Source organism: Lactuca saligna, chromosome 3 (assembly GCF_052625555.1).
Source record: "Lactuca saligna cultivar CGN05327 chromosome 3, ASM5262555v1, whole genome shotgun sequence".
Lineage (NCBI taxonomy): Eukaryota > Viridiplantae > Streptophyta > Magnoliopsida > Asterales > Asteraceae > Lactuca > Lactuca saligna.
The window spans coordinates 8,136,514-8,144,749 of NC_136419.1; the positions used below are offsets into that span (position 1 = coordinate 8,136,514).

The 8,236-nt window shown below is 32.9% G+C and overlaps 1 pseudogene across 1 annotated transcript; it reads left to right on the top strand.

The window, feature by feature from the left end:
* The first annotated feature begins 5,408 nt into the window (after positions 1-5,408).
* Positions 5,409-7,034, top strand: LOC145034393 (protein transport protein SEC13 homolog B pseudogene; annotated as a pseudogene). The gene is made up of 2 exons (XR_013678068.1): positions 5,409-5,529; positions 5,881-7,034. The product of XR_013678068.1 is annotated as a protein transport protein SEC13 homolog B pseudogene (transcript).
* The last annotated feature ends 1,202 nt before the right edge of the window (positions 7,035-8,236 follow it).

Sequence of the window (8,236 nt, forward strand, 5' to 3'; positions counted from 1 at the left end):
GTTTTGAAGCAACATGAACATACAAACATGTGTACAGTAGTTAATTAAATATTATATATATCATCTTCCATAACATATGATCGATAACATGAATCTAATCTAATTTACATTAAAATTTCAACCACAACATACAATGATATTCTTAAAAGAATACTTAAATCAAGAAAATACAAAAAAGAATTTATATATAACAAACTTACAGATTAAAAACTTCAACATAATAACATGGCTCGAAAAATTGTTCAAAGCCCTTAAACCAACACATAAGACTTTAAACTTGTTTTCTTTGTGAATTTTGTATGTGATTTGTATTTGTGTGTCTACTAAAAAAGATTGACCTTTTTATAGTAGAGTATCCATTAATTGTTTATTAAATATATTATATAAGTTATAAAACCTTTGAATTGTTAATCATTATTAAGATACTTTTGAGTGATATTCATTAAAATAGGAGGTTTCAAATGCATGAGGTGTTTGCAAATTTTTATGGGGGTTTCAAATGCATGAGGTTCAAGGAAAAATGCTAGCTTTATAAGTATGTATGATTATTTGAACTTCCATTCGTTAACTTAATAAAAGTAATCTTGCTTGCTTATATTTATGTGTGTGTCGATATAAACACGATTTTCTTTACGTTTCAACATAAAATTTGTGTACCTTTCATTCTTATTTTTATATATGTTTCCTACATATTATTTTGGTCACATAACAAATGTTTTCATTCGTCAGTATAAAATTGGAGTTAGTCAGTGGTACCGACATTCAGCAAATGTCTCCATTAACACGTGTCCCCTTCAACCTTGTCAAATGACACTTTTCAGTCCTTTAGTGTGTGAAACCCCACTTTTAGACTTTCACTCCCTTGACTTAGAACTTTCTAAAATGTCAATTTCATTCCTCCATTTTTCTAAGGTTTCATGTTTACCCTTCATAATTTATTTAATATGATTTTTCTATGATTATCACTCCCTCAACTCTGTCAAATGTTACTTTCACTCCTCGACTATGAACTTTGTAAAATGATACTTTCATCCCCTTAACTTAGTTTTCTCAATCGTAACGACCTTGTATATTTATCTACCAAAAACTGCAATGATACATAACTTTTATCAATACAATCATCAATATTCAATTTACAAAACGTAGTGGCGTCACCGCATTGCACTGCATGCAAATTAAGAGTTTAATATATAGAGTAATTTACACGAATCGTCTCTCATGTAGGTGCCAAAAAACACGTTTAATCTATATTTTTAGAAATTAATTCGGGCCGTCCCTCAACTTGCACGCTCCATCCTTAAGAGAGAATTTTGTTGTGATTTTAGTCTATGAAATACAATATATATATATATATATATATATATATATATATATATATATATATATATATATCTATATCTTTATCATTGAGTTCTTTTTCAACACCTACTCACCTCTCTCAACAATATTTCCCACTATTTCGTCTCTAACCAGGCTTTATTGAGTCATTCTTTGCCGCCACCGTCATCTTCTTCCCTATCCACATCCATCTATGCAACCACCGTCTTTCTAATCAAGTTTCCCATTTCATTTATGAAATCTCAGATGGGTTTGAAAAGCAATAACCATACACACCATGAATCGGTTCGTTCATCCGTTTCCTCCCAATCGAAATCTCCACTTATGTTGTTATTCAGGTTCATCAAGTGCAACTGGTGGCGATCCTTGAAGCAACGATAATGGAGGCGATGTTATCATTGTCATTTAGTGTTAGTTTAAGAGCAAGAAAGAAGAGAGACTGAGATAATAGTTGGTGGGGGTTGGATATTTTTTCCAGATTAATAGTTAACTCTATTTAATAAAATATTTTAAACAGATTAATAGTTATTAATTAATTACTGTGTGATCCCGTAGTAAATTGCGGGTCACATTTTTTTAGGTATTTCTTTTCGATGTATTTATATTATTGTCTAATTTGTTGCAGTTTGTATTATTATATGTGATGCAGTCACTATGATTGTAGGTATTTATTGTTTGTTCTTATCTACGATTTTTATCACTTTTCATAACCGGCGGGGATCATTTATCTTAATATTGTGATTTTTTTAAATTTGTTTCTATAAAATTGTCTATGAATTCTATGTACTGTTGTATTATTTTAACGGTGAATGTAGTATAACTTTTTGGGATTGAAAAAGTAAAACTTAAACGAAGAAGTAAAAAAGAGCAACAATAAACGACATTTGAAAATAGTAAAAAGATGAAATAAATACATATGTAGATATTCTATTCAACAATAAAGGCGGCAGAAATAAAAAACACAAACTCCGGGGGCAAAAGAGCAATATACACAAACATGGTGACTAATATCGGAACTTCAGAAATATGGTGGCCAATATCTTTAAAGACAAAGTATACTGTTGTTTGACAATAATGATGATAGAAATAAAAAACAGATATATACAAACATGGTGGGCAAAAGAGCAAATATACACAAACATGGTGACCAATATCGGAACTTGAGAAATATGGTGACCAATATCTTAAAAGCCAAAGTATATTGTTGATAACTGTGTTATGAATTAATAGAGTATATTAATCAATAAAATAAATAAATAAATAAATAAATAAGGGCATAATGTTCTTTTTATGTTTGTAGGGATGAAATGTGTAAAGTTTAAATTAATGAGAGGTAGTCCGAATTAATTTTTGAACATGAGGACTAAGAGCTCATTTCGACACTAGCACCTAAGATCACTCTTTAATATATAAGACATTGTTTTTATTTATAAAATATAGACTAAACTGCAAAATTGGTCACTATGATTAGCAAAAAAATATGGATGCAGTTCAAAAAGTTTTTAACTTTTTTTTTTTTTTTTTTTTTTTTTTTTTTTTTTTTTGTGATTTTGGTCCTTAGAAAAGTTAAAATGATTGTTTTACCATTTTAATTTTCTTTTTTTTTGTTTTTTTATATTTAATTTAATACATCTTTAATTAAAAAAGAAAAATAATTTGACCAACCCCACCTTAACCTTGATACAGTGTCTCCATCACCAATTTAGACACACACATTATTATCTCTCTTCCTTTATTTTCTCACACTGTCGATCAAAGGGTTTGGTGATTAACCCTCTCCTTTCCCTGGCTCCATCGCCTCTCATCAGCTACCATCTCCATCCTTTCTCCAATGTTAATCAGAGTCACTTCATCGTCAGTGCTACACTCAATCTCACAGTAAGTATGGACACCTCTATGGAAATGACAGAATGCCTCTGAAAAACTCAACAATGCATCATCTGGTAACGATGATACATCTCTTGAAATCAAAGCATCCTCCCTTCTTCTAACCCCAAAGATGTAAATGGATATTAAGAGGTCAATGCATCAGTACGAAAATCGTTGATTCCCATTGCCTTGGAAAACTTCGACCCAAGTTGTTGATTCGACATTGTGTTGGATGGTTTCACAGTTAGCTTTATCTACTCCAAAGCGGTTCGCATAGTCATCAAAATTTGAAGTTTCTTCATCAAGCTTTCTCTAAAATTAGGTAATCAAAGATGATTTTGGTGTCTGTTTCTGTTTCTTATATTGATTTGAGGATGGGTGGTTGCGATTCAAGGAAAGGGATAAAAGGGGATATGTGCTTGAATTTCTTCTTATGTTATGTATTTGTTTCACTTAATTAGGGTATGGACATTTTTCTTTCATATAAATAGAGCTGGAACCTAATCCATCGATTGAACCAGATGTAGTAAATCATCAATGTCAGTGTATGTGTGTATATGTTGATCCGATAAAGGTAGCAGAAGAGAATGATATATGTTCTTCAGTTCGATGAGAGAGAGGGAAAGAGAGGGGGGGGGGGGCATGGTGGGTGTGTAGTAGGTAGTGGGCGAGGTAGAGTGGAGGGGTGATATTTCATTCCGGCTCCGACGATTCCCGTCAATGTATGAAGAACGACTAGATAATGAAAAATGAAAGAATAAGAAAAGTTAAAGAGGGAAGGTAAGAGTGGGGGTAGGGGTGATATGGTTGGGTGATGTGGATTTTGTTTAGTTTTTAATTAAATAATAATAATAATAAAAATGAAAAAAGGTAAAAGTCATGTTGTTCAGGGACCAAATTTACGAAAACTTTATGATTTGTGAGTCCAAATTGAATTCAATATATATCGATTCAAGGTAAACGGGCAACAAGCTGCGCCGCTAACCCAAACTTTATGATTTTAGACGAGTGATACAAGTTGAAAACTTTTTGGATAGTATTGATACTTTTTTTGCTAACCATAGAGACCAAATTTGCAATTTAATCTAAAAAATAAGCTACTCTTGGAGGTGTCTATGCTAATGGACCCATTTAAGATAAAATAAACTAATATTTAAATAAATTAAAATAGTTATAGTTTTTAAATTATTTTCATAGATTTATTCTATTGTTTTAAAAAGGGAATTTTACAAAAAAAAGTTTCAAAAAAAAGTCATAATATTTTTTAATAGAAAAGTCTTATTATTTTGAGAAAATCATATAATCTGTCATTTATTGTTAAAATATAAAAAAATGATTTTTTCGTTAATTTGGACAAAATGTTAAATAATCGGGATTTTTCTGTTAAAAAAAATAAAAAAAAACTTTTAGCATTTTATTTAAAAATTTCCTAAAATAAAAAGATTTTTCTACATTAATCCCTTTTGAAAAACATAAGGAACTAGGGTTGTGTTGTGCATTTGTCGGTTTGGATTGGTTTCGACTCAAAACCGAACCCAAACCGAGAACATCATTTTATAAAATTTTGAACCCAAACCTGCAGTGATTGCGGTTTTTAGTTTTTAATTTGGGCTTCCAAGTTCGGTTTTGGTTTTATAATTTTAACCAAACCCCAAACTATTTCCTAATACATCTAATCACTTATATAAACATGAAGTTTTGATATCCTAGCCGATGTGAGACTCAAAGGCACAGTGAATATGAAGCAAGAGGATGATTGAAGCCTATACAAGGGAGGAAAGTTGGCTGAGTTACATCATCAGCGGCATGAGATATGTTTAAGTAGTTTCCAAAATAAAAAGAGATGAAATATAAGCAAAGAGTTTCAAACCTACAACCTTTAGTTTGATATAAAACACCTTAACCATCACATCAAACGTATACTTGTGATTATAACCCAATGAATATATATATATATATATATATATATATATATATATATATATATATATATATATATAATGCATTTATTTCGTGAAATTGGTTCGGTTCCGTTTTTATATTTTCTAAAATCAAAACCCGACCTAATATTTTGGTTTTGAAAAAACTTAAACTCAAACCGTCAATTTCTATTTTGATTTGGGTTTTTATCGGTTTTCGATTTAGCTCACCCCTACAAAAGAACTAATACTTTATCATATTTAAAAGCGGGCTGTGTCCATATTTTGACCCGAACCGGGTCATTAATACTTTTGGACATATATGCCCTCATCCGACTCACACAAAGAGAGCTGCGAAGAAACTATCTGGCTCGACCGAACCAGTTCGTCTTGTTCTTCAAAGGTACCCTCCCCTTTTCCCTTTCTCACACTCTAGTTCTGTATGTTGTTGATCTTGATCTTAATTTAGATCTGTACTACTCGATATATGTATACGCGTATGTTGAAATCTATGTGTATCTATCTGTAAGTCAGATTTGTGTATGTGATCTAAAGGATCCCCGATCCTTTTGCAATCGAAAATTACGAAGATATAGATATGCATAGATTCGTTTGAACCATCTTCTGTGACATATTTATGAATGTATGAATCTTTGGGTATTCAAATTTAGTACAAATCTTCAAAACCCTAATTTCAACTTCCAGTCTTCCAATATTTCAAAAACATATCTTCATATACATTGAATCGAAACAGGTCATTCCAACAAATCATGCCTGGACAAAAGATCGAAACAGGTCACACAGACACAATCCACGATGTATCCATGGATTATTACGGAAAACGGGTCGCATCCGCTTCATCAGATGCAACAATCAGAATAGCCGGTGTAACCGCCGGTTCAAACTCGCACCCTCTCGCCATTCTAACCGGCCACAACGGTCCAGTCTGGCAGGTCGCGTGGGCCCACCCCAAATTCGGGTCAGTTCTCGCATCATGTTCATATGACGGATCTGTAATTGTTTGGAGAGAAGGTAACTTAAACGAATGGACACAAGCCTACACTTTCACAGACCACAAATCATCCGTAAACTCAATCGCGTGGGCCCCACACGAGCTCGGTCTTTGTTTAGCATGCGGGTCATCTGACGGGTCCATCACGGTCCAAACCGCCAGGTCAGATGGCGGTTGGGACACGTCACGGATTGACCGAGCTCACCCGACAGGGGTGACCTCGGTCACCTGGGCGCCATCAATGGCGCCCGGGGCGTTGATCGGGTCAGGTGTATTTGACCCGATTCAGAAGCTGGCTTCTGGTGGGTATGATAATTTGGTCAAAGTGTGGAAGTTGACTGATGGGTTATGGAAAATGGATTGTTTTCCTGCCCTTGAGATGCATAGTGATTTGGTGAGGGATGTTGCTTGGGCACCTAATTTGGGTCTTCCAAAGTCAACGATTGCAAGTTGTTCACAGGATGGGACTGTTGTGGTGTGGACTGTGGGGAAAGAAGGTGACCAGTGGAAGGGTGTTGTGTTAAATGACTTTAAGGCCCCTGTGTGGAGGGTGTCATGGTCTCTTACTGGAAACCTGTTGGGTGTTGCTGCTGGGGATAATAATGTCACTTTGTGGAAAGAAGCTGTTGATGGAGAGTGGCAACAGGTGACGACTGTTGAATAGAAGGTTTACATTGGGTGTATTTTTTGGATTATTGGGAAGGATTTTATGTGATTAGGTAATGTAATGTATGGCAGAATTGATGATTGTATTGTTTCTAGAACTTAGGTTTCTATGATTCTGATTTTTAAGATGATGTTGTTGATTGCTACTTTGATTCATTGTATGTAAATTGTAATTTTGTTAATTTTTGTTTAGAAGTTGTGATCTGAAAATATAAAATCTGTTTTTTTTTTTTTTTTTTTTTAAATGTGAATATTTCACATTCAAAAAGTATGTATTTGTTTGTATGAAACACAACAAAACTATGGTAACATTTCTTTGCTAAATTTAGTTACATATCTTATCCTAACTTAAAAGTTCATATTTTGAGAATAATAGATATTTTTTAATAAATAAACAAAAGGATATTAAAAAATTAACAATTAACATAAAGCATTTGGAAACCTGTCATAACAAAAGAGATATTAATGTATGTTCTGGAGTTGCAAAGTGGTTGGCTTCCGCACATGCTTAGTACATTCCTTATTGAATATGGTATTTTTCATACAGACACAGTGGAATAGTTTTCATATTCATCTTTTGTTTCTTGCATTATGAATACAATTTATCAACCACAAATAGATCAACGGGATAGATCGAATACAATTTATCAACCACAGATAGATCAATAGATCAACTGAACAACTAAAAGATAAGTTAATTAAATTGAGTTCATGAAGAAAACTAAGCCAACCTCCCTTTTTATGGTCAATTTGTTATAATCTTGAAATAATAAATCTAGGAACAGTTACCCACATCAAGAAAGGTGTGACCATTTTGAGTTTTTTTATTTATCGCTCTACGATGCGCGTGGTAAGATACATTTGTAATTCAATACTAGTTTGCTTATAATTACAATTTCATTAATATAATATTGGTTTAACAATTTGTAAATTTAGAGATTTATAAGCTGCATGCAGCATGCTACTGGTGATCTACATACGTAACGCCCCTTTAAAAGAGATCTATTTACACCTAATGTTCATAAAATATGGAACTGCGGTCTTTTTTTAATGAGGTCGAGGGAATGTATTAAAGTCGTTAGCGATGTAGCCTTCATAGCCATTATGGCTGATTGCAATGACATTGCCTTTACTCACGTCTTCGTAGATTCATACCATAAGTATTATTGTTGAAAATTGATTAGCAAATTGTTATCTAGGACTAAAAAAACCTCGATCAATGTAACTTTTGTTCTAGTAGACACGTAAATCTTATAGGATGTATGATTTCGAATAAAATTTGGTTAGGCTAAAACATGCAATTCCGACTCAATGTGTCAAACTTGACAATACTGGACTTGAGAAATGGGCAATGGTTTCTCTCTGTTTCAATATAGCGACCCTTAAAATTCTCTTTTGGTGTTAATAATACATACTGTCTGAAACAGAAGAA